The sequence below is a fragment of the Halichoerus grypus genome, chromosome X (genome assembly GCF_964656455.1).
Source record: "Halichoerus grypus chromosome X, mHalGry1.hap1.1, whole genome shotgun sequence".
In the NCBI taxonomy this organism is placed as follows: Eukaryota; Metazoa; Chordata; class Mammalia; order Carnivora; family Phocidae; genus Halichoerus; species Halichoerus grypus.
The window spans coordinates 115,755,139-115,782,764 of NC_135727.1; the positions used below are offsets into that span (position 1 = coordinate 115,755,139).

Here is a 27,626-nt window from a genome sequence, read left to right on the forward strand (position 1 = left end):
GGCTCCTTTTGATTATCTTTGAAAACTTAACGTTTCTGAGGCTATCCCTGAATTGGGGTGGAACACAATGGTTGCAGACAGACCTGTTTTTCTCTCTTCCCTTCCACCCAAGTAAGAGAACAGTCTAATAATAAACCAAAGTTCTAGAACTTGAATTTGAACTGAAAAAACCTCCGAATAAAACCTGTTTCTTCGTCCTGCAGATGGGAGGGGGAGGGATAAGGCAGAGCAGGGAACTGGTGTATTTTCTGTGAAAGTGCGCCCTCTGGTGATGAATTTAGGTAAAGATTAGCTCTCGGGAGAAGTAAACAAAATTATCATACCAAAAAGAATTTTTTATTGGAGGGGGAGAAGATCTATAGATAACTCATTAATGTTCAACTTTACAGTCATAAGTTAATTATGGAGGACCCACTGAAAGATGTTAGTTCTTATGGAGATTTGCACAAGAGAGATTCAAAATACTTCTGTTACTTGGGGAGCTCTCCAAATACCTTGTTGCTGGGCATATTTATAGAGAAGCGACAATAAAGCAACTCCACAGGGCAGCAGTGTAAAGATTTGGGCTATGTATGTTCAACTCTTACCAAAATAGTCAAAAGTAACGTGAGGCCCCTTTAATTTGGGAAAATAGACAAGAATTCCAGAGCAAATAGAGATACTTTTAAAAAGTGATTTGACTAAATACGAATGAGGAATTAAAAAAAAACAAAACAGCACAACAAGCTATGCCTTCTTGTGGCAAAGCCTCCATTGAAGCGTCTTGTCTTTCTCCCTTTTTGCCTCCTTGTAAAAGCCCGCAGTCTGCTGCATACCTTTCCTTCAGGATTTAGATTGAAAGGGCAGTGAGAGAAAGCCAACTCCTTGATTAGGCATTCCACTCAGCAATATTCTGTCCCCTGGCTCCTGCTTGCATTTGATAAGGAACGAATTCCAATGATCTATGGTTAGCCGCTAGTAGCAAGAGAATTTTCCCTCACAATTCCCTTTCTTCCTTCTTCTTTTTCACTCTCCCCACCGACCCACCCACTCCTAATTCAGACCACCTCAACTGCCTCCATTTTTCATGCAAATCATTCCTCACCACGCTGTGCACAAGCACCCACGTTTATTTCCTTAGCGATGCTCAGTTTAACCTCTTGGTGCAGGAGAAATACAAAATCAGATCAGCTGCCTGAGTCTAGCGCTCACAGGGCTGCACCCAGGTTTTGCAGTTCCCACTCTGAGCCAATCCAGCAGGAGCCCAGCAGCAAACAGACCGTATTACATAAGGCAGCAGCGAGGCCGGCAATGCGACCAGGAAGGAAGATCACACCGCCACGGCTGCACCCACATCCCTGGAGAATCTCCACCAGCCCCTTGTGAGAAGCGAAGGCAGCCGTCTGTAGCTGTGCGTACATTTTGTGCCAGGCGGTGAGAACACGGCTAGAGAACAAATCTCTCTCTACATCTGTGTATTCCGAAATCGAAATACTTCGCAGAATTCATGTTGCCTCGGGGGGATACAGAAACATGCTTTGTCCTCATTGGCGATTCATTAAACTTTATTAAGGATAACTGTGTGCTGGGGATGGCTTTAGCTCATTTGTCTTACTACCTGGTCAGCGCGTGTTTGTTTAGTGACTGGGGTGAGCCAAGCAGCTGTGATCACAGGAGGGTTACCTAAATTCGTTCTTTCTGCTCCTTGCCTGAGCTTTCGCGCTTGGCTGCTCTGTGGGAGGAAAGGAGGCATCGCGGGAAGTGGAATTCCTCTGCCATAACCTGAATTCCAGCTGCTCAGTTTCTACGCTACATTTAAGGAAGTCTAAATCTCAGACGGAGATTCGGTTTGAGAAATGAGCAGGCCAGGGAAACCTCTCCGCGTTTGGAAAGAGACCGTGATAAGAAAAAAAGAGACCGGAACCGAAGTCATTTTTCATCCTCGTGATTTGAGTTGATCCTAAGGGGTCTTTGCTCTTTGTCTCTGCTGTGCACTCAGTTGATGCTCATCCAATATGGGGTGGGTGATAGCAATGATGGAGCATTGCTTTTAAGTGGAAATAATATTTTCCTACCAAGATATCACACACGTTTAGTATGCAACAAAACTCCCTTCTCTCACTTTTGAGATCAAATTTATATTCTAAGGATGATCTCTTGTTAGATGTTTAAGATAGTATTGCGTCGTAGGAAAGACATAATTTGAATTTTAAGAGGGAGAGGAAACAGGGAAGAGAGAGAACGGGAGATGGGGAGGGGAGGAAAAGAAAAGAGAGAGAGGGAAAAAGAAAAGTAGGAAAGTGAAAGAGTCCAGGAATATTTACAAGTATGAGGGAGAGCAAGTCCTTCTCTAAGAGAATATCAACTCATTGCTGCTAATGGGCAGTGAGAGAGGGCTAATTAGAGAAAGCTAAGGGCTCATGGGAGCTCAACAGAATCTGAGCTTAGGGCTATTCCAACTATGCACAGCCCCCTCCCCATTGAGAAGCTTGGCTGACAATAATGACAATAATGACAGTGATGTAACGGGAGGTGTCACTGATGTGAGGATGTCATACATGAGAATCGTGTGGAGAAAGAAAAGGCTGAGGACCCCTGGAAATGAGCAAGGGAGAAAGAAATGAAGTCCCTTCACTGCAAATGAAGGACAGCAGATCCATATGTGAAGATGAAATATAGAAGCCCTTAAAGAGGAGAAAGTAAACCCAGTAATAGTCATTGAGTACCTGTAATCCCTCCATCCCAAACAAGATAGTAAGACAACTCTTTGTTAATCAACAGAGCTGTGTCATTCACAGGGACAGTTGGCCATTAAGTGGCTGTCACTGGGCACAGAGCTGGGAGTCTACATCTTTCCCATGATGAGCCTTCAGGATTCTTATTATGTAAATGTGGCTGGATGGTAGCTGGCTTTTGGTTCAATGACGATATCCTCAGCATTTTCCGAATAGTGATTTCTAAATTCTGCAGCAAAGGTTTTCCGAAATCTCAATTCAGAATTGAGTTCCATTTACAAAGTTTTGGACCTCTTTATGAGCCACCCTTGTGGCAGCTCTTGTTATTGAGGAGGAAGAGGATGTTATTTTGTTGTTGGCGACGATGAGGTTGTACAAATAAGGAGACAAAAGGGGTAGATCTTTGTGCACTGCAGCAATTTCTGGTCAAGAATTGATTTTGTAAAAGGTTTTGCTTCCATCTAGTGGTTATTTTGTACAACTGTCTTATTCTGACAAGTGAAATTAATTGAACTAGATTTTGAAATGCCCCTACACTGTGCAGAGAGCTAGTGATTAAAATACTAAAAACACTGCTAATGACAATAGGACTCTGCTGTTGATGAGTGCCCAGCTTAGTGAAGGAATCAGCCACTTAAACTGCTGTAAACAAAACCAATACCAATAATAATAGTAATAGTTTAAAATTTTTTCTAGTTGCTCACTACTGGATATTGATCTAAGTGCTTTACATGTTTTATCTCACCTAATGTTCTCAATAACCCTATGAGGTACTATTTTTAGCCTCATTCTATAGAAGAGGCAGCTGAGGCTCAGAGAGGTTATATAACTCCTGCAGAGTCACACAGAGTAAGTGTGTGAGCCAGGTTTTGAATGAGGCCAACTGGCTGGAGCCCGTTCTCTTATCACCATATATTCATATGACAAGCACAATAGAAGAGAGATACAGTTGGTAACAATAGGAATTGAGCCATGGCACTGAGGATGGGAGGAAGAATCTAGAGCAGGAGAGAAATCTAAAATGTATCTAGGGAGGGGGCGCCTGGGCAGCTCAGTCATTAAGCATCTGCCTTCAGCTCAGGTCATGATCCCAGAGTCCTGGGATCGAGCCCCCATCGGGCTCCCTGCTCAGCAGGAAGCCTGCTTCTCCCTCTCCCACTCCCCCTGCTTGTGTTCCCTCTCTCGCTGTCTCTCTTTCTCTCTCTGTCAAATAAATAAATAAAATCTTTAAGAAAATAAAATGTACCTAGGGAGTAGAACTAATGGATGTGGTGGACAATTGGATGGGGAGGAGAGAAGGAAGGAAGATAGTAGAGTTTCTGGCTGAGCCAAATGGGAGATAGTAATTAATGAAAACTGAATTTTGCAGTAGGCATAAGTGGGAGAAGTGATCAAGACTCTCATTTCTTATTTAGAGCCTTAGAAGTGACATGAAGCAAACATAGTTCAACAACAACAAAAATGTGAACATTAGGAAAAGACCTGTGCATGATTAGGAAAACTATTCCTTCATGTTGTGCATCACTGACTTGAAGAAAACATACAAGAATACAGTCATCTGATATGACTTTGTAAAACTTCTGACATTTCTGAAATTGAAAACATCTATTGTGAGCTATACCTATACATAACTATTCAAATGTTTTATATAGACTATACAAAAAAAAAAAAAAAACACTTAATGTGGGGCCCCACATGATATGTTTCCATGGAATTTTTCATAGAATATTATTAAAGCTGGACAATTCTTGAAATTCAAGTATTCCCCCTCCTCATTTCACAAATGAAGGAAGTTATGTCAAGGGAAATTAATCAATATTTTTGAGCGCCTTCACTATAGTAAGGAACTGAGGTAGTCGTTGTGTGAGATAAAAAGAAGTAGAACACAGAGCTCTTATTCTCAAGATGTTTACACTTTAGTTGGGGAAATAATAAATAGCCGCTCTACTGGTCTGCTCAGGACCCATTCCCCTTCTTTTGGTCCTAGCACCCTGAATTTCTTTGAGGGGACCACTTCTCCCCCACTCTCAGGGATTTGTGTGGGGCTACCCCCACCCCTGGTGCCATTTGATACACTCTAACCAGTAAGAATAGTAGCCTATTTATATGGTGATGATTAATGATCCAGCGATGGATGGGCTCATTCCTTAGTCCAGCCAACAAAAGCAAATGAGGATCAGGCCAGGAGTTTTTCTGAAATGCTTTGAAGAAAAAGCACCCTCTTTCCACAGAGGTTGCCAAGCTGGTAGAAGGTCAGTCTAGAGCTTCTGGAGGCCACAATGTGAAGAGAGTGTCCTAAGATCGATGCTACCAGTGGAAGGTAGACAAAGGAAGAGACTTTGAAAGTGGATGGCAATGTATGATCCGCTAAATCAAACTGCCTTAGAACTTTCCAGATTCAGCATCCTTTTTACTGTGGCTTCTCCATTCCTAAACTCTTTATTTAAATCATCCACATGGTTAACAGAATTTCCTCATTGAGTAGTTCTATTCCCTGATAGTCTCAAATCTGCCTGTTGCCTATTTAATTGAATGATCAGTTAGCTGGGTATAATAGTCTCGAGTACCATTTTCTTTCCTGCAGAACTTAGCAGACATTGTTCCTTTACTTTCTGACATTAAACATGGCTTATGACTATCAGATAAAATACAGGATGCCCAGGCAAATTTGAATTTTCAATGAACAATGAATTTTTTAGAAGTCTGTTCCAAATGTTGCATCTAAATTTTAAAATTAAACTTGGCATTCTGTATTGTTATTTGCTGCATTTGGGCAACCCTAATGAAGCTATAGAAAAGTTGAAGGAAAATCTGATTACTCTCCCCTCTCCTCACCTTGTAGAAGACTGGCTTTTTTAAAAAAAAAAAAAGTCTGCATACCTGAAATTTTTTCTTTAAACTTGAAATTTAATATTGGATGTTAGTTCTGTGTCTTTTCCTCCCTAGTACAAAGGAATCCCTCTTGATCTTAATATTTCCTTTTACCTTCATTTTAAAATACATTTTCCCTTATTCTAACTCTGTCTTTCTACATTTCAGGAACACAATTGTCTAGTATGTTTAATTACCTTGTCTGTCTTCCATATCTATCATCTCTCTTATTCATCTTTTCACCTCTGCATATTCTGAGACTCTCTCAAATATTTTTCTATGCTTATTTTCAGGCCTAAATATTTTTCTCTTTGCTGTCTCAAATTGATTTTTTTAAAAGTACAAGGGTAAGCAAATTTCTTAACCTCTACAATCTCCCTTCTCACTCTGTTGTCTTATCATCTTGTCTACTACTTGTTTTGTTGAATTTATATTCTTTAGTCTTTTATAACTTTCAGTACACTTGAGAAATATCTTTCTTATTCTTCCGGATTTAGGGGGTCTTCTGCCTTTTATTCATTCATTCATCTATTTATTCATTTACTACTGTGTTGCTTTGTTTCTAGCTACCTTCTATTATTTATTTATTTATCAAGCCACTTATTTAGCTATAACATGACTGCATTATTTCCCTGCCATTTAATTTCATCTTGCTAATGCTGAATGTGAGCAGCTTTTTGCAAATCTGTCTGCTCAGAAGTTGTGTGGGTAAATTTTAATTGACATGTTGCCCACTTTATGCAGGGTGAATCTCTTTCTCCCCATTGCAGGGCTAGGTGTTGCCTTCTGTCATATAGGTGGAAGTCAGGTGAAGAGGGCAATGGAGATAATTCACCTGGAGCAGAGTTCATCCTTTGCTAGGGAATCTGAAATCTGCTTTTTCCTCTGAGGCCTTATTAAATTGCCAGGGTTGGGATCCATTTTACCATCACATTTGAAAGGGATTTAAAGATAACAAAGCCTTCTATACTTCGGGGGATTAATTTAAGGAGATAACATAAAGCTTTTCTTTTTTTTTTTTTTTTTAAGAAAAAAGGTGTTATAGACTGCTTAGCACCATTCTCAGCCTGGCACAACTACAAGTTTCATGGACTTTCTTTTTTCATTCAGATTTCAACCTGAAAGCTTTTGAAATGTACCTCTGTGTGGAGTGAGGGAAGGCAAGGAGGAAGGTGAGTTCAAGACCCCTCCATTTTAAGTAGATATGCACAGTACATGCTCAGTGGAGGGAAGCTAGCCAAGCTGGTGTGTTTCATGTCAGAAGGACCATGATGTCAGCATAGCAGATATTATATGTCTGCTTTAGTCTTAAACAAATTAATTTTATGTAATTATTGCCATAGTTTCTATGTCGTTTTAAGCATAGGCCCTAACTTTCCTAGTCAGCCTTTATCTCTTTCTACCTCCCTATTCAAACTCTCCCTTTCAGCCAAAGTGGCCAACTCACTGTGACCTAAATAAGTTTTGAATGTAGTCTCTGAAATGCGGCTCATGCCATGCCACTCCCTGTGAAATACCTTCATTTGCCTATCCCTACACAGCCTTTGAGATTCAGCTAAAATTCTATCTCCCTCACAATGCTTCCTCTGATTGTGCCAATCTAAAGTGATTGCTCCCACACTCCCAGAATGTGTTATATTCTGAGTAAATTCTTCAGCTCTATCTTTCATTTCACTAATTTATTCCTTAGTTCTGTCTAATCTGTAATTTAATCTATCCACTGTGTATTTTAATGACTACATTTTTCATTTCAAAACAGATCTTTGGATTTATTTTTAAGTCTTCCTGGTCATTTTGGTATTATCTTGATATTTTATTATTTTTCTCATTTAAAAAATATGTTTAGTCATACCTCAAAGCACATATTTAATAATCTCATCATTTGAAGGACTTGAGGGTCTAATCAAAGTGTTGGTTGTGTTGGCTGCCAATGTATCTCAATGCCTTTTTTTTTTTTTTTCCTTTGGAGGTGAGCTCATGTTTAGTGGGGCTCTATCTTCAGGAGTCTTTTGTGGTCTGGGTGGAGGGTGTGACTCTCCAGACACGATTGGCATTTACTTCTACCAGGGAATGACTGGATGGGCACCACTTTTTCCATTAATTTTATGGGTTTGGGTTTACTGAATTACGAAGGAAATATGTATTTGAACCAGAAATTCAACTGAGAGCAAACCTAAGGTCCCACCTTTTGGGGGGTGAGGGGACCTGGAGAACGTGGTGGTTGTCTTGCTGGCAATGCATAGATTTTGCTTCTGTTCTATCCTTTCATTGTGGCATAGCCCTTTGAGGGTTATAGCTTTATGTGGTCATTCCTTTCTGGTTTGTTCTAGCCTGAAGCGTAGCTGTTTGTTCCCACCTGGTAGTTAAAACCTACCAGGTCCCCCTAGTTGCAGAAACCAGCAAACCACCCTCCAAACCCTGGGCAGCAAGAGCTTCAAGCCCCCGTATAACTTTCCTTTTTCAGTTTTCCTCTTCAGTTTTGGTTCTTGGGGAGAATTCTCTTAGTTTCCTGTTACCTCAGCTAGCATAAAAAAAAAGATATTTATTATGTTTTACCCATTATTTCTTAGTATTTTGTATCATCATGGTACTAATACCTGTACATCACATAAGAAACAGAAGTTTACAAATGATTCAATAATTAATCATAGAGAGCCTTGTCGCAAGTCCCCTATTGGTGTCTTGACCTATTATTTAAATCTTAAGAAATTTCTTCATACATTTTCTCCTAAAATAAATTACAAAAAATGAAGCTAGGAATTGTATCTCAAAGTCCTTCTTATTTATGGTACTATTTTGCTTAGCATGGCTCCAGGTTAATTGACAGAAAGTAAATTGGTTGAAAATGTTTGGATTGAACACAATTAGTCAAAGAAACAAGTTGATTAAAAATTAAACTGAATAGTCCAAGTTTGTTGTTTTAAATATTGACAATATTTAGGTACACCATTAATAATTACAGAAATACTTATAGCATTGAGATAGAATGTTGAACAAGACAACGTGGGATGGGTAACAGCCTTTTAAGTGTTTTAAAGTATATTTATCCATTTCCTCTCCAGGAGTTTGAATCCTCATACAAACACTACTCTTTTTGTTTTTTATTTACAAATCATTCTCATCCACTTATTCCTGCTCTGCTAGTTTGCAAATATTTTAATAAATTGTTATGTTTGCCTCTAGCTCTAGATGAATTGTCTAAAATCAAATTCATGTGAGAGTTAATATTTGCAATATCCAGTTCATGTTTTTATAATTTCTGTGCCACCTACTATAATTGCACAAATCTTAAACATACTTATAAAAGTAATTTTGTCTGCCTTCTCTTTTGCCTTTTCATCCTTTCCATTTTCAACATCACTGTTCACTTAATTAACTTAATATGTTTTTACTATCTTTGCATAAACATTTATTTTATATTTCAAGTTTTCTTCATCGTATTTGACATTATGTGACCAGCATTTGTACAGTGTTTGCTGTCAGGATGGAAGCTGTTAATACAAAGCATGTGCAACCACAATGTGAATGCAAGGACAAGCTTAAGGTTGCTTACACTGCTGGCCTGAAGGCAGATTGATCTGACATTTGCCTTGCTGTTGCACAGAAGACAGAAATCTCTTCCCGGATTTGAAGAAAGATTGAAAAAAAAAAACTGTATCTAAACATTGATCCTCATATAATTTTCACGGGCTTCGGGCCACCGGTAATCAATGTAGCTAGTTGTATTTTGAGTTCAATGAAAAATAAACCTTAATTTTCTTTGATAGAAGGCCATTTTTTTACCTGACAGCTAATACCAGTCACATATGTGACCCTCAAATAATTAGAAATTTTCAAAATAGGGGCGCCTGGGTGGCCCAGTCGTTAAGTGTCTGCCTTCGGCTCAGGTCATGGTCCCAGGATCCTGGGATCGAGCCCCGCATCGGGCTCCCTGCTCCGCGGGGAGTCTGCTTCTCCCTCTCCCACTCCCCCTGCTTGTGTTCCTTCTCTCGCTGTGTCTCTCTCTGTCAAATAAATAAATAAAATCTTAAAAAAAAAGAAATTTTAAAAATAATAGAGTAAAAATCACTCTAATTCTGGAAAGTGAACAAAAATGCTTAAAGGCATATAAAAGTTGAAAAAAATCATCCCATAGTGCTTAAAAATGTTCAATAAGTGAAAAATCAATCACTGGGAATAATTATTTCAACACTTTGTATTCCACAGAACAGTCTAGGACTTCCTATTAAATACAGCTAGTGATGGGGCACCTGGGTGGCTCAGTCGTTAAGTAGCTGCCTTCAGCTCAGATCATGATCCCAGGGTCCTGGGATCGAGCCCCGCATCGGGCTCCCTACTCCGGGAAGCCTGCTTCTCCCTCTCCCACTCTCCTGCTTGTGTTCCCTCTCTCACTGTGTCTATGTCAAATAAATAAATAAAATCTTAATAAATAAAATAAATAAATAAATAAATACAGCTAGTGTTTATGAGTAACAATAATATTGCCCATCCCACATACTCCTTTTATGATGTGCCTTTGACACTCCTCTCATTGAGAAATGGGGAATCTGTGTTCCTTCCCTTGAATGTGGGCTGGCTTGTTACTACAGCTGAAGTGATACTTTGTGACCTCTGAGGCTAGGTCATAAAAGGTGATAGAGCTTCTACCTAGTTCTCTTGAGTTGCTCATGCTGTGAGGAAACAGACCACCGTACTCAGACCACATGGAGAGGTCATATGTAAATGTTCTAGCCAATAGCCTGGATGTGATCCCACCAACAGCCACCAGAAACCACAGGGCACGTAAATGAAGATGGCCTCAAAAGATTACAGACCCCAGCTACGGAGTCAACTCCAGCCTTTGAGTATTCCAGCTGAGGCCCCAGATATTGTGGTGCCATCTCTGCTGTCCCCATCTGAAATTCCTGACCCACAAAACCCATAAGCAGGATAAAATAGTTGTTTGACACCACTGTTTGGGATAATTTGTTACACATCGGTAGATAACCAGAACATTGCCCCACTCAAGTACAGCTCAAAAAGATGGTGAAAAAGAGAAATCTTCTCACAATAGAATTTCAAGCATCCTCTCTTTGTCTACTTTGTCTGGAAAGGGAGATGGCCTGAGGTCAGCATCTACCCAAATTCTTTGGCAGTGGCTAAAGATCTGATTGGGTAAACATGACCTAAAGGAAATTAAAATCAGAAGATTGGTGACAAGGTTTGGGGAAAGGATATATGGATGAATTTCTCTGAGTGAGCTAAGAGATTGAGAATATTTCTATCCAGTGTGAATGGTCACTGGAAGGCCCCCACAGCCTTACTCAATCATTGTTGTCCACTGTACTTCATTCCCAGCCCACAGTTTGCTCAGAGGGCCCATAATGGTCAGGATGGAGACTATGCATGGGGACAAGAACAAGAGTGAGCTCCCTTCACCAAGGCTAAGTGCCCTATTTACAGAAATACGTTTGTTTTGGAACCCACAAGTCTTGCTTCTTTTTTAAGGAATTGATTGTTTTCTGAAGGGAGGAAGAAACTCCTCTAATTATATTTAATTTGAATATGAAGCATAATAAAAAATAATAAATAATAATAAAAAAAGAAATATTCAATTTACTAACAAAAAAAAAGAAATGGCTATTTTTATAAGTCAAACTGGTTGAATGAATATTTGGCTTAATATTTAAGAAAGAGATTAATTTTTCGAGGATAGAGGAGTAGAAAATCCAATAAAGAACCAAGGCAATCTATTGATCTTTGTGCATATTGGCCAAGATCAATTCAAAAGCTAAATCAGTGGAGAAGTTAGCTTGTGTCATTATTCAATGATATAATCCTAGTTATATAAAAATGCTGACTATAATGTCAGTCAAACAATGCCTGGTTAAAGTTGGTAACGTAGGAGGATTGAGAAAAATGAAGGGAGAAGGAGGATAAAGTGACTGATAGAATTAAAAGGGAATCAACTGCCATCATAAAAGACACACCTAACTGCTTTACTAAATTTGAAGACAATGAAGTACAGAAGAAGCACTTACCTGTCTGAGTCATGGGTGAGATGGAAGACAGTAATTGCAAATACTATTTTTTATTTCCTTCCTGAAACTTGTCTCTGAAGACAATGGCAAGTTTATTAGAAAAAGATAACATTTTATTTCAACTCATCTGGAAATAAAGGGAAACATGAAATGTCTTAAGCCTCACATGCTTTGCTGCATCTTGACCAAGAAAAGCCTTCGGAATGTGCCAAGCGATATCTCACATGTGTACACCACACACTAAGCACAATGCACTTGGGGAAAAGTGGGGGATGCGCAGTCACGCCACATTATCTTAATTTCTTCTTCTCACTCGCCCACCACCTTCAAATTCAAAATTCAAATAATATTTGTTGGTGGCTGTTTTAGACTCTTGGGGAACATCAGTAAACACAATGCACAAAGAGGGAGCCCCTTAAGAACTGGCTTTAGGGGATTAGGGGGAAGCTAAATAATAAAATAATGACTACAATATGTAAGTAAATTTTTAAAGTATGTTAAAATGTCATGAAATCTATGCAAAAGACCAAACAAAGGACAGAAGAGCAAGATAAAGCTTTCAGGAGTGCAGGACCCAGGGTTGGCAACAACAGAGGGCAGGCTGCGACATTAAATCTGGCGTTCAGGGTGAAGCTCACTGGATTGGAGGGAAGATGTGAAGAAAGTGGGAGTCAGACACATGGATATCTAGGGCAAGAGCATTCCAGGCAAAAGGAATAGCTAATGCACAGGCCCTAAGGCAAGAGAACATTTCTGGTATGTTCTTTGAACAAAGGGGAGGCCAGTAGGGCTGGAGTGGAAAAGCAAGGAGAAGAATAGGAACAGGACTGGCAGGGAGAGAGGTGGTGGGAAGCCAGGCCAAGGAGAACCTCACTACTCAGAGAGGGGCGCAAGGACCAACAGCATCAGCCTCACTTGCACGTTGGGTAGAAATGGAAAATCTCAGTCCCGGTCCCCAACCCATTGGTTCATGGTCTGCATTTTTACAAGATCTCCAGGTAATTGATGCGCACACGAAAGTTTGAGAAGTCCTGAGATCAAGCTTTAAGGGCCCTTATGGGCCCCTGGATTTTGACTGCGAGGGAGATGGGAGTCATTACTGGGTTTTGAGCAGAGGAGTCACATGATCTACCTTATGTTTAAAAGTATCACCTTGGCCTGTGTGTTGGGAAGGGCCTGTCGGATGGCAGCAGAGGGAGCAGTCAGGAGGTGATCGCTGTGATCTAGGGGTAAGCTGATGAGGCTGGGACCAGCCTATGTTAGGCAGAGGCGGTGAGCCCTGGGCAAATCACCTGGTCCTGCTACCTTTCCAACTCCCTCTTCTGCTTCTGTCAGACACACAGGTCAATTACATATCGAAGGGTTAGAGGATGCTTCAGAAGGAAGTGACCTTCCAAATCAACTACCTTAAAGAGAGCCCTGGGTGCCGTGGGGCCAAACAAGGGTGGCCTAACTCAGTCCCCACTGTGGCCAGAGGAGACTTCGAGAAAGAGGAGATGCTTCAACTGAGCTTAGGAGGAGTAGGAATTAAGCCAAGAGAAGAAAAATAAAAGACGAAAAGGACGTTCTGAGAAGAAACAACATATGTAAAGACACAGATGTGAGGAACCATATGACACACTTTGCCTGAACAAAGTAGGGGGGTGGGTCACTGGCAGGAAATGAGACCAGAGAACTAACCAGATCCTGAAGTGCCTGGTGCACTGCAGTGATCAAAATATCCAGAAGGCTCTGAAGACATCATGTCAGATTGCAAGGTAGGAGTAGAGCATTTACAAAACAATGGGAAGGATAGATGAGAAGGGGATGAGCCTAGAAACAGGGAGAGCAGTCCCCAACCAATAAAAGTCCAGGACCCAAAGCTCAGGATTGGTGGTCAGAAATGCCTGAGCCCAGATCTATCTGCCACCTACAACCTTTACAATCGAGGCACGTTGCCAAACTTCTTGAACCTCAGTTTTTCCTCCATGAAATTGGGTATTCCTCATTTTTGTAATGAGATCTTCAACTACTGTTGAGAGAATCAAATGAGATGCTGTCCAGAAAGCACTTGGCACACGGTAAATATTCAACAGGATTAATTATATTCTAGCTATTGTTATTAACTATGCTCTGACTCTCAGATCGGCATTCTTTTCATATCTCTGCCAGGTTGTATAAACCTCTTGTGAATTTTAATCATTGTTTGTCTCATCCCTCATAGCTACACTCACGGGAATAGATTTTTAGATATTGAACTGGAAAAAAAAAAAATTAAAGAGCTGCCTAGTTCTAATTCTCCCTGCTGGCTGATGCTGCCTGGAGTTTTAATCACAGGAACCAAATATAACTGTGTACCAAACATCCGTGCTCACGCATAGGCCCTGGCCAGGTGCTTCTGTGTTGTCACTGGGTTTTTGATGTCACTGTTTCCTGTGTGTAATCAGTAATCGACACCAAAGCTCTGACAAAATGACCATTTTTAGTGCACCATTATCTGTCTCCCTGGGTTTGGCTGGAAATGTAACATAAGTAGGATCTTTAGTGCATCAATTTCTTACTGCAGTTGTGTGTATCTTCCTGAATTAAAGAGCTCTGGGAAGAGTTGAGTGGGTGGGCATTTGGCTTGTTTTTCTGTTAAAGGCCGACTTTGATGTTCTTTTACTATTACTTGAAATCCACATGCTGTTGCAGAGAGTGTTCTCAAGGGAAGAACCTGGGTGCTGCCAGAGCTAAAGCCCTGATTTTGTTACCTGTAAGCATGAGACAAGAGGTTTATAAACTTCCTTCTCACAGAAATGTTGCCCTCGCAATTTGTCTTGTAGCATTTCTAAATATCCTAACCCCTCATTAATCACTGTAGGCCATCTTTCACTTGTTTCATGTAGAACACAGAGCTTTCAAATTTGAGCAGTAGGAAAAAAATTTTTCCTTTGTATATGTAAAAATTCTAATTGCCACCAGAAGCAAGGTGTTTCTGAGGGTGTGTTAATTAGAGTTTGTTTCACAATGTTTCTTATGAAAGTGAAAATACCAACCTTGAAAACGCTCTATGGATAAGCTTTCTTCCTGTTTTGTTACATGCTTTGGTAAAGATTCTTGTAAATCAAAATTACAGATTCAATAGAATTGTTGATTTGAGAAACATAAACTTGTTAATTTGAATGACCATGAGGGAAATTGGCTTAATTAAACAAGGCAAAGATCAGTTAAAACATTTCACAGGTTTTGGTTGTCATGTGTTTCTGATTGAACAAATTCTGCAGTCTGAGAAAAGCTAGTCCAGTGAATTTACCAGTTGGAACTTTTGCAAGGTTTGGGACTTCAAGCTATACCCATTTCTCTGGACAATAAGTTAATTTCTTTTGCATTACCCAGTGTGTGGGGTGGGGAGGGGAGGAATGCAATACAAAACCAGGTCCCTCTTTGCTCTCTCATAAGACACATTTACTTGAACATAGCAACTTTTAGTGTCGACCATTGGGATCCTCCCAGAAGTTGTAAGAACTTAATGAATGAGCATTTGGAGAAAATGAGTATGTTGCAATTGATGTCATTCAAAAAGTCATTCTTACTTTAACATCAACAAAGTTATTTCTCTGTGGTCAAATTTTCCACGTTCTCAGAAATTGTAATTCTGATGAAGTGCATTATTAGCTCTAAGTTTTCATTCCTCCTTGTAGCATAACTTTTGTCATGTGACTTTGGAGTTCCTTCATAAAGGTGAAGTATATATATTGCCTCCCCTTGTCTTTGAGCCATGTAACATCCTTTGGTCAAAGGATGTGGGCAGAAGTGTCAGCGTAGCAGTCAAAACCTCAGCTTTAAGAGACTTGCATGTTTCCACTTGCCCTCTTGTGGGTCTGCCATTCCATAAGAACGTGCCTGAGGATGAGACACTTTTGGAGCTGAGCGTCCCAAGCAGAACCCAGCCCCAATCAGCCAGCCCCAGGCAGCTGCGGATTTGCGAGCAATAACAAATACTTGTTGTTTAAACCACCGACATTTGGGGTGGCCTGCAATGCAGCAGTAGGTAAGTCACATAATACCCTAACAAGCTACTGACTTAAGCTGCTCTGGGCTGTCATCTGTAAATACACAGAAGGTAGAGCTGGTCTAGTTTTTATAATAAGGAAGTTCTTATCCAACTATTACCTCAATGATAGATTATTTCTCCATGATATGTCAAAAAATAATTTACCAACTCTCTGTGGTGGGCTCAATACTCTGCTGGATGCTGGTACATGGGACAGAACACACAAACATAGGCCCCTACATCCCAGACATTGGTGTATGCCTTCTAGTAACTGCAAAACCAGAACCACAACTCCAAAGGCCATTCAAACTGGAGACTATAAAACTTTCCCTTTTCAGGGCTCACTTTCCTATAGCCAGGTATCGTAACATCTGGGCCTTTGTTTGAACACTGAACCTGACGTGGCAAGCGCTGTCTCTTGCCTGATTCACTAGAAGTCCAGGAAGTACCTCTTGTCCTGATTACTATGGAGTTAACTTGTTTAACCCCGATGTGTGACGCATGGAGGAATTGGGAAACTCCCACCGGCCATAAGCCTCTCAGTACATATAAATGTGAGAGAGAGACTGGCCTAGCGTATAGTCAGATGGTGGGCTGGAAGTAGAACTTGGAAGCAAGCACTCACCTTTAGAATGGACAGAGGTATAATCCCAGAGAACAGGGCCCCTGGGCAGATGTGACAAAGAGGAGATCAAGGGGGAAGGAAGAGGAAAGGTGGAATGCCAAGCTGGAATTGAGACAACAGCTGGACTCTTTCTCACAGGACCTTTATATTTGTTTGTTTGGATGTATTTTAGCTCCCAAGTGTGAGACGTTATCTTGTGGGGACTTTCAGCTCTGGCGTCTTAGGTGTTCTTCATTCCGCAGTTCCCCTTCTCTGACATCAAGGACCAGAGCCATTTGGGGAGAACACTGCTCCTCTAGATTGGAAGTGATATCTTTTTCTGCCCACGAAGCCTTCATGTTTGTCAAAAGACTCATACATCTTTTGGACACGTGGAAACCTCATTCAGGGGACAAACGGAAGTTGAGTTCTCTGAGAACCAGGGATGTTGCTTGCTGGGTCCTTCTCCTGGGTCCTGGGTTGCAGATCCTGGCCCCTAGGCACTGCCCTGTTGCACCAAAGGAAGCCCTTGACCTCTCTGCCTCCTCCTTATCAACCCATGCAGGACGTTCTGGCCCATCCAAATATCAGCAGAGGATGACTCATCAGTGGACTGCCTCTGAATCATGGCTTGGTCGTGATGTGGAAAGGCAGAGTGAATGCAGCACTTGAAAATTAATGTGAATTAGGATTCACTTGGGATCTGTACTTAAATATTAGTGTAATTTGACTCAATGTTAACCCCCTTTGAATTTAATGAAATAATGATGGCAGGACATTCAAAGTTGCTCTGATGATTTCATTCCTGATTCAGAATCAGCCTGAATGTCCAGCATTTTTTATACCGAACATTAATTTCAAATTAGCTATTGATCCCAAATAATGACTAACTGAATTGATGAGATTCCATAATTCTTGCCAAAACGACTTCAAAATCAGTGCTATTGACCATTTTCTTTTGGAGAGAGGAGCAGACCTTCTCATGGGATCAGCCTCTAGAGTTACTGCTAGTTTCGACGTATTGATCGTTCTGATTGATCTCTCTTGTCCTGCTAGTTTGTCAGCTATTTGCCTACTCCTCAACTTGTTCCATAAATTATCTCAGATGACAAAATAATAGTTTTATCCTATGAACAACAAACTGGCCAGCTCTTTAAAGTAATTTGTTTTAGCTCTTTCCTTCCTGGATTTTGTCCCTTCATAAAGATCTAAAGTCACATCATCTAAGTTATTTATTTCATTTAATTTTTGCAACACCCTCCTATCACCCTCCCTATTTCTCATATGAGGAATTTAAGTCAGCATTTCAGAGAGATCCAGTAACTCAACAACGGTGATATAGTTATAAAGTCGTGGAGCCAGGATTTGAACCCAGGCAGACTGACTCCAAAGTCCTTGCTCTTAGAACCTTTACACTACTAACTTCACCAGATGCCTCAATCCAAACTATCCAGTCCCATATCCTAGTCAACATTTGCAAATGATACCTAGGAGAGAAATAATATGGAGATAGAGGCTTTCTTTCAGATATGTTCTAGAAGGGTCGGTCTTTTCAAACACCTTTGAATCAACTTATTTTCCCCAGTAATGATCCTTATTGTCAATATTTACTACAACTTACACTGTAGTTGTACTAAGTATGCTTTTATCCTTGGTGAATTGAGGTTCTTGTGTTAATACTATATTTACTTTGGAGAATTGAGGTCCCTATATTAACACTACAATTTAAAAGCAGCATTTTCCTGTTTTATAAACAAGCTTCAACTTTTCCTTCCTAATCTGTCTGCCTCATGGTTATATATAGTAACCATCAATTAACAGTAATGTCAATAAAATAAGCTTAGCAAAGTGAGGGTGGGGGGAAGCAGAATGAAGAACATTATGCCAGGAAATACTTTAATGCAAGTGGAGTCCTGCCAACTTTTATTATTATAAGAAAACAAAGTGACTTTATTAACCCAACAGACATTATACTTTGGCTTCTATTTTCGTTTTACTTTTGAGCATGCAGTAGCATTCTTTGCACTTGGTTTTTCCTTATTGTTGTGTGCTGCTTGGTTCATATAAAAGGAAGTTTATTTTAGTGGTGAGATAAGTATGTCTTTCAATTTGTATTCATTCATTCTTCTCAAATATCTGCGAAATTCTCTTATCTGTGGTGTTTGAGAAGCAGAAAGGCTACTGAAGTAGAACCAATCCGGCACTTTTCTTCCTTTGGTTAGGGCAAAATCTGTTGCAGAAGAAATTATGTTTGCTTCCTGAGCTACCCCTGGAGCGACTAAATCCCCTGAAAGGATTATAAATAATGACCATTTTTATACATAAATTTGCTCCATTACTAATATTTATTACCAGAGAAAGTCAAAACAAAACAAAGAGGAAGCTCCAAGCCGTAACAGATTCTGTCCCTGAGATTGCAGATGGGCTCTGGATAGCACACGAGACGCAGGCAGCAGGAACTCAGGCCTAGCACGTGTGGCCCCTCAGGGCCCCTCCTCCCTCCCCAGACCCTCTGCACTGTCCCTCCCTCTGCAGATGCTCACAGGCAGATTGACAGAATGTGGTGACTCTCTGAACATCTAAAGAGAAAAAGAGCTTTCTCATCAATTCCTCTCTGCAGAAAAAGAATAAAATGTAGGAATATCTTCATGTTGCCATGCTTTCAACACACCCTTAAAGTTGCATGCTTTCAACACACCCTTAAAGTCCTCATTTGCTGTAAATTCAGATTTTGTGCACCTGTCTCTCTAATGAAAAATCACAAACTAGATCTCATCTAAGAAAGAAATAAGAGAGATTGGTGGTTCTGTTTTAACATTCTATTATAGAAATTTGCAGTTGTTCACACAATTAGGAGGATAGTATAATGAACCCTCATGTACCCATCACCCTGCTCCAATCATCAACATTTTGATGACCTCGTTTCATCTACTCACCTCCACTTTTTTCTTCCCTTCCTCCCTCCCCACTGACCAGCCCTCCAGTGCAGTATGTTTAAAACAATTCCCAGGCATATTATTTCATTAATAAATACTTCAGTATGTATCTCTAAGTAGTAAGGTTTTTTTTATTTTTTACATAACCACTATGCCATTATTGCACCTCATAAAATTAACAATAATTTGGGGCGCCTGGGTGGTTCAGCCATTAAGCATCTGCCTTCGGCTCAGGTCATGATCCCAGGGTCCTGGGATCGAGCCCCGCATCGGGCTCCGCACTTGGCAGAGAGCCTGTTTCTCCCTCTCCCTCTGCCTGCCGCTCCCCCTGCTTGTGCTCACTCTCTCTCTGTCAAGTAAATAAATAAAATCTTTAAAAGATTAAAAAATTAACAATAATTCATTAATAGCTTTTAATGTTTACTTCATATTAAAAATTTCTCCATTGTCTCCAAGGATAATTGATTTGGTCCAGTGAGGATCTGTATGGATCCCATCAAGAAACAGCACTCTCAGATGAGGATGATTCAGGAGGGTTTGTTTATACAAGCCCTGTGGGGTGTGAGGGGATCCCAGAGGATGGCGCAGCAGTCTTTGCGATGGCAAAGCTGTTACCACTGCTAGGTGTGAAGGAGTAAGGGGGACAAGGTAAGGTGCCGGAACCTGGAAGGAAAGAGTCTGTAGAGAAGGCCTCCTTGAGAGCAACAGTGTCCTTCTGTGGAGGGATCCAGCCAGCCCAGGTGACCTCACAGACAGAAAGCCAATAGAATACAGCCCCAGACGCCCTTTCTTTCCCCACTCTGATCTCCTACTGGGGCTTCCCATTGGCCAAACCCAACCAGAAGCCAGAGCCCCAGGGAACCTAAAGGCACAGTCCATACAGGTCAATTCCCAGGCCAGAAAGAAGGGGTAGAGCCATCTGGAGGAGAAAAGAAAAGATCTCTGGCCTAGGATCCAACAAGGTCTACATATTGGATTTGGTTGTTATGTTTCTTAAGGCTCTTTGATTCTATAACAGTCCCCACCTTTCTTTTATTTGTATGTTTCAACATGACATTAATGGAGAAATTCAGTTTTGGGTCTTGTAGAATGTCCCACATTTGGGATTTGGTTGATTGTTTTGGTGCCATTTGAGTTGTTCCTTTACCTCCTACATAGTTTCTGTATAACAATGATTCACGTATCTACAGATGCTTTTAAATGCTCTTTGTGATTTCTATTAGACTGCTATTTCTGATAAAATGGGAGTTCTATCTAGAGACTTGATTAGATTTAGGTTCAATAATTTTTCATCAAGACTTCCTAAGTGGTGCTGGAAACATCCCACTGCACCACTTTGTGAGACATATAACCTAACATATAACCTATTTACCTAACCTTGGCTACACATTAGAATCACATGTGGATGGGGCGCCTGGCTAGCTCAGTTGGTAGAGCATGTGACTCGATCTCAGGATCGTGAGTTTGAGCCCCACATTGGGTGTAGAGATTACTCTAAAAAAAAAAAAAAAAGAATCACCTGTGGAGATTTACAAAATCATGGTGCCACACCCACATCCATCACATTTAAATCAGAATCACTGGGAGTATGATATGGGCTTTCAGTTTTTTTAATCTTCTAAATGATTCCAATGAGCAAACAAAGTTGAGAACCTCAGACCTAAAGATTTCAGCATCCATTGCTTGTCATTTTTTCTAGACCTATTATTCCATCTGAATTTGAAAATTGGCAATTTTCTCATTCTATTCTTCCTGCATTTATCAGCTCTGAAACAGTGCCAAGCATAAGCTTGCACTCAATAAAGAGGTAGCTGATTTGATCTGAAGTTCATATTTAATTTTTTCGTCAAAAATTTTATGGAATTTCTGTTAAAAAAGTTAAGTATTTACAAATGGATTTAAATAGGATTTCATTATTTCTGTTGGGTTGATGTTTATTTTTGCAAATGATAGCTCTCTGGATCATGTCTAAAATTAAAATCTCCCTCAAAAACATTTTCCCTCTAAAATCTCAACTAGATGTGTTTGTTATGTATTATTCATGATATGTTAGATCGTTCAGTCCCACACGCACTAAGACCATATGACATAAATATATCATAAGGGTTTTTGAAGGAAAACTTACATCAGAGAAGTAGAGAGTGCACACAATCCCTGAAGCTCTCATTACCCCATAGAGAGATATATACGGGTTGGTCATTGCAGGGTTGGACAGACAGGATTCCAAAAGAGAGATTCCATCTCCCATTATACCCTATGTATTTGTAAAACATGGGGAGTAGGGAATTCTCAGGAACTATGTAAAACAGAAGGTTGAGTCTGAGGAAGTGGCCTGGTTAGAAAGGCAGAGCCTCTGGAACTTAGCAACTAACATTTGTTGACTCAGACATGCCGGGCTAGCTCTCTGCTAAACTACCAAAAAGTGAAGTGCCTTCCAGATTTGTCTCCTTTCAATATTATACATATATAAGATAAATATCTTAACTATATAATAGATATAAATATATAAGATAAACATGATATATATCATAAATAGAAAGGACTACAGTATTTAAATATATAAGGTTATCCTCACTGACGTTCACTAGGTGTCAGTCAACTTAATCAATGATGCTATTGTTTCTCCGCTCCGCCCCCCGCGTGCCCCCCCACCCCCCGCATCTAGCACTTTTGGAAAACCTCAGTGCTTCTTTGATTTCTTTTTCTTCCAAAATCCACTTGGTAGTTCATCTCTTATAATGCTCATTCATTTGATGTGCATTGATTTATTCATCTATTACTTCATTTAGTCAATTATTCAGGCACATGTACATAATAGGCCTTTTTTGAGGCATGATATGGGCTCCAGTGATGACCAAGGCACAGTACAGGAAGCCCATAATCTAAAGGATGGAATAAGGCAAACCTAACACCCAAAATATAAAAAGTCCCTTGTCTGTCCCTTCCCTCCATTCTCCCCTAACCTAGTCTGAGCTTGATTCTCATCCCTACTAGGCTAGCCCTCCTCCCTTTGGTTTCTTTTCCAAACCATGCTGCACACCTTTTTCAAATTACTTTATCCAAAATACTGCTTTTTACTCTGTTCACAAACTCAAAATGGCTCCTTTTTTTGCATACTAAGTGAACTCCAGGTTTTTAAATTTAGTTTAGCATTCAGACCCCTTCCGCATCTGTTGTTACCAATTTCTACCTCTCTCTTAAGTTGCCCCCTTTGAACCCTTCTCCCCAGTGAGTTTTTCTGCCAAATCATCCTACACCGCAAATCCAAGAAGCTTTCTCCGCCTGTCCTATCTTCCTCTGAATCACTAAAGTAATTAACTACACCTCTCGTATTATCATCATCATGTCTTATCTTATATTTTTAATAACCTTTTCATATGTTGATATGTCACTTTCCCTACTAGAGTCTAATCTCTTTGAGGTCAACAATTGTATCTTATACTCCTTTGTTTTCAATATTGAGCAGAGCTGTTCAGACAGTAGGTGCTCAATAAAAAGGGTGCTGATGAAGATGAGAATTTTTTTTAAGATTTTACTTAATTATTTGACAGAGAGAGAGCATACAAGCAGAGGGTATGGCAGAGGGAGAGGGAAAGGGAGAAAGCAGGCTCCTCACTGAGCAGGGAGCCCGATGCAGAGCTCGATCTCAGGATCCCAGGATCTGACCTGAACCAAAGGCAGACGCTTAACCAACTGAGCCATCCAGGCGCCCCGAAGATGAGAATATTGGGAAACTCTTGGAATAAGGTGATGGTTAAAGCATTATACCAAGAATAATATGGTTTTTCAACTACATTTCAGTTGATTCTTTTTCTCTCACCATCAAACTAGAGTATACCCAAGTTCTCCATCTTAAAGATGGGAGATTAAAGATTTCCTTGTGTGCCTCTAGTTATCTACCCCCGTCTCTTTCTCCCCCACCCCCCTTCGCAACCTAAATGAATAGCCTACACTTGCTGCCTCTGCTTTTCACCTCCCATTCACTTCCTCAACCCACTGCCATCTGGTTTCTTCCACCACTATACCAAAAATCTCCTGGCAGAGGTCACCTAGCACCTCATAGATGCCAACTCAGATGGACAGTTTCCAGTTCTTTTTACATCTCATCTCCATAGCATTTGATGCTTTCCTCCTACCTTACTTGGGGGACTCCTTTACTTTGGGTTTTTAGACCATACTTTCCAAAGTTTTCCAGTGCCTCTCCCAATCTATTCCTTCTCTAGTTTCATCACGGGCTTCTCTTCCGCTGATCATCCCTTGAATGTTATTGTAGACCAGGTTTCATCCTTGGCTGTCCTGATTGTAGTTCTCCCAGAAGCAGACCCTGAGACAAGGATTTACATGCAAATGATTCATTAGGGAGATGATCCCAGTAGGGGAGTAGGGAGGTGAGATGAACGGGTAAGGGAAAGCTGCCAACAAAGAGTGTCCTATCAAGCCAGTTACCACCACGGGCAACTGGGGCATAATCCCACTGTGGAACACATGCCTCAGAATTGCCCTGTTTGTAGAGTGAGAGAGCTAAAGCTCTAGCTACCGATCCCATCAGTTATCGGTTGAGGGCTGTATTCCTTCCCTGGCACTTCTCACCTGCCCGCCAGCAGAGAGTTGCAAGTGCCAATAGCTGGAGGTCAGGCTGGTATGTGCAGGATGTGAAGGGCTGCTGTCTTCTTGCCTCACTTTGACCATTATCTCGGGGTTACTCTCGTCCGTGAGAATAAAATTAGCAATGATAATAGCGAACATTTATGTACCAGGTTAGGTGGTGTACCTGTATTAGCTCATTTCGTTCTCACAACAGCCCTATTGGTGACCATTATCATCCACATTTTATTGAGGAGGGAACAGAATCAGAGGAGCTAAATTGTCTAAGGTTACATGTGTATGCTGATGTCTCTGCCCTTATTTACAACCCGTATTGCTCCTCCAAGCTCTAACTAGTATTTCTATTTGCCAACTGGCTGTGCTCACCAGGATTCTACTGGCATCGCAAATGCAACATGTTCAAAATGAACCTGTCAGAAAGTGTGAAAAAACCTTGCTACATTATGATTCTTACCTTTTTCCTTTTGACAGCTTTTTAAAGCTTCATTGAAAACTAATTTTTATCTTAAAATATTTTTTTCTGATAATAAGAGAAATATATATGCATTATAAGGATTTTGGAAAAAATGGGGAAGTATAAAGATTGCAACAAACTACTCCTAATTCTGCCACACAGAGTTGACACTGTGGGCATCTTCTTTTGCCCAATTGTCTGTGTCATTTTAAGATGTTTGAAAATATACTCTGTGTGTATGTATATTTCCATCTCGCTTTTTTTTACATTATAAGCATTTCCCCCACACCATTAAAAATATCTTTATACGGCGCCTGGGTGGCTCAGTTGGTTAAGCGACTGCCTTCGGCTCAGGTCATGATCCTGGAGTCCCTGGATCGAGTCCCGCATCGGGCTTCCTGCTTGGCAGGGAGTCTGCTTCTCCCTCTGACCCTCCCCCCTCTCATGTGCTCTTTCTCATTCTCTCTCTCAAATAAATAAATAAAATCTTTAAAAAAAAAAATATCTTTATAAACACATTTTAAAGGCTACATAATGTTCCTGACATATGGACGTACCAAAATTTGCTTAACTCTTCCCTTGTTATTGAACATTTGTATTGCTTCCTTTCTATACCCTTAGAACAGATGCTGAAATCAATACTTCTGTACCTAAGTCTGGGGCGCCTGGGTGGCTCAGTAGGTTAAGCTTCTGCCTTTGGCTCAGGTCATGATCTCAGGGTCCTGGGATCGAGCCCCAGGTCGGGGGCTCCCTGCTCAGTGGGGAGTCTGCTTCTCCCTCTACCTCTGCCCCTCTCCCTGCTTGTGCTCTCTCAGTTGTTCTCTTTTTCTCTCTCTCAAATAAATAAATAAAATCTTTAAAAAAAAAAATACTTCTGTACCTAAGTCTTTATCCGCATTTTGGATTATTTCTAGAAGAGGAATCACTTTTTTAAAGGATGACAACATTTTTAGGGTTTTAATATCTCTTGCTTCCAGAAAGGCTGTACGTACTCATAGCAGGAGAATGCAAGAGTGTCTTCCACTACACCCTTGCTGACATTGAGTATTTTCATCCTTTTAGAAACTTGTTAAATCCCTAAGAGAAAGTTGCACTTACTGGTTCCATTTTCATTACCTCGGTTTCCAGTGAGGTTAACTTTTTTCTCCCTCTTTGCTGACCACTTGTCTCGCCTTTTTGTAAACTGTCCATACCATTTACCACTTTTTCTTCTGGTTCTTGTGGTATTTCTTATCACTTTTACAAATTACTAAGTCCTTTATTATATTTATGGGAAAAATTCTCATCTTGCCATTTTTCCTTTCAATTTTTGACCTAAAACAGTTTAAATGATGTAGCAGGGCAGCGCCCTTGCTGTGATCTGTTGAATGTCAGCCCTCCACACAAGGGTTTTAAAAAAACGAAAAAAGAAAAAAAAAAGTTTCCATGTTTCCTGAAATCAAACCTAACCTTTCTCTCTTTGAGATTATCCCTGTTACATATGAGCTTTGAAAGTCTTCTCCCATCTAGGGATTAGGTAATTCCCCACCTAAATTTTCTTCTATGGCAAATAAATAAAAAAATAAAATCCTTAAATTTTCTTCTAGTATCTTATGGTTTGTATTTCTGCATTACATTTCTTTTAAATCCAGTAAAGTATGATACAAAACTGATGTCCCCACTCCCCCAAATGCAGTCCCTATTAGCCAACTTTTTATTTATTGAGTTCCTGTCCCCATTGTCATATGAAGTTTCATTTGTAACGGATCACAATGTTTTAAGTAATTGAAGCTTTGCAATAGGTTTTAACATCTGTCATGGGAATGGTACTATAATCCTCCCCCCAAATATTTTCTCAGCTCTTCTCATCATTTGTTATTCCGTATGAGCTTTAGAATCATCTTATCAGGTTACAAAAAATTTCAATGTGGGTTTATTGTGTTTATATCAAATTTAAATATTAATTAGAGAAGAAAGGATATATTTAAAGTATTGAGTGTTTCCATCCATTAAGATGATGGTCTCTCAATTCATTAATCTCTTCTTTTATGTCCTACAAAAGCTCCTAAACTTTTCTTATTAAGTTTATGCTAGTATTTATGTTCTTCTTCCTATTTCAAGTGGATTCTTTTATTCCAAAATCTCTTCTGACTAGTTATTTCTGTTACAGAGTGGATCTATTTATTTTTGTACATTTGTGCTTTTATCTAGCCATTATGCCAATTATAATAATTTTTAGTTGATTCATTTGAGTTTCTTCCTTTCTTTCATGTCAATCTCTACTACCTCTCTTTTATATTTGTTGTTTGGGGTTTTGGTTTTGGTTTTCCAAATTACTAAAACAATGTTAAATAATAATTCTTTTGGTACCACAATTAACTGGATATTTAATGCTATTCTGAGATTAATATTGTTGTGAACACTATGCTAGTTTTTCTTTCCTTTTTCAAGTTTTTTTTTTTTTTAAATCGGGGATGGCTATTGAATTACCAACTCCTTTTTTCAGCATCTATTATAATAATCAAGTGATTTTCTTATTTGTCATCCTGATATGATGCATTATATTAATATATTTGCTAATATTATATTACCCTTATATCCCTGAGATAATGTTACCTGGTGAGTTATTCTTTTAATATGCTATTAAATTTGATTTATTACTTTATTATTTTGTTGCATTATACTCATACTGGGGTGAGACTATAATTTTTGTTTTTGAGTTTTTGTCAGGATTTAGTATCAGTTTAATGCTAATTTCATAAAATAAATTTAGTAATGATAATAAATGGGAAAGATTTTTTTCTATTCCTGAACAGTTTATGTAGCATAAAAATGATCTGTTTCTTGCTAGATAGAAAGAACTCACCAGTAAAGCCATATGGCAAGAATACATTTTTTTGCTTGTTTTTTCTTTTGTTTTTTTAGGTAGGCTCCATGCCCAGCATGGGGCCCAGTGCAGGGCTTGAACTCATGACCCTGAGATCAAGACCTGAGCTGAGATCAAGAGTCAGATGCTGGGTGCCTGGGTTGCTCAGTGGGTTAAGCATCTGCTTTGGACTCAAGTCATGATCTCAGGGTCCTGGGAATGAGCCCCAGAGTCTGCTTCTCCCTCTCCCCCCCACCAGCTTGTGCTCTCTCTCATGCATTCTCTCTCTCTCTCTCTCTCTCTCTCAAATAAATAAATAAATAAAATCTTTTAAAAAAAACATAAACATTTCTCTTTGGACAAGTTTAATAGCTGGAGTGCTGTTTCTTATGTCTTCTAATAGCTTCTCCCAAGCCATAATTCTAGCCCTCAGAGCCATACAGTGAATCTGATTCCTTTTACGTGAGATAGTCCCTTGGAGTTTTGCAAACTGCTATAACCATATCCTGCTCGCCCCCACCATAAGTCATTTTTACCCAGACAAGTATCTCCAATTCTTTCA

The 27,626-nt window shown here is 39.9% G+C and overlaps 1 long non-coding RNA gene across 1 annotated transcript in view; it reads left to right on the forward strand.

Moving 5' to 3' along the window:
- The window catches only part of LOC144380556 (uncharacterized), a 945,783-nt gene that overhangs the window by 812,849 nt on the left and 105,308 nt on the right, over positions 1 to 27,626 (forward strand). Inside the window, exon 8 of the long non-coding RNA XR_013444728.1 lies at positions 6,696 to 6,757. This is a non-coding gene — a long non-coding RNA (uncharacterized LOC144380556). The remainder of the gene's footprint in view (positions 1 to 6,695; positions 6,758 to 27,626) is intronic.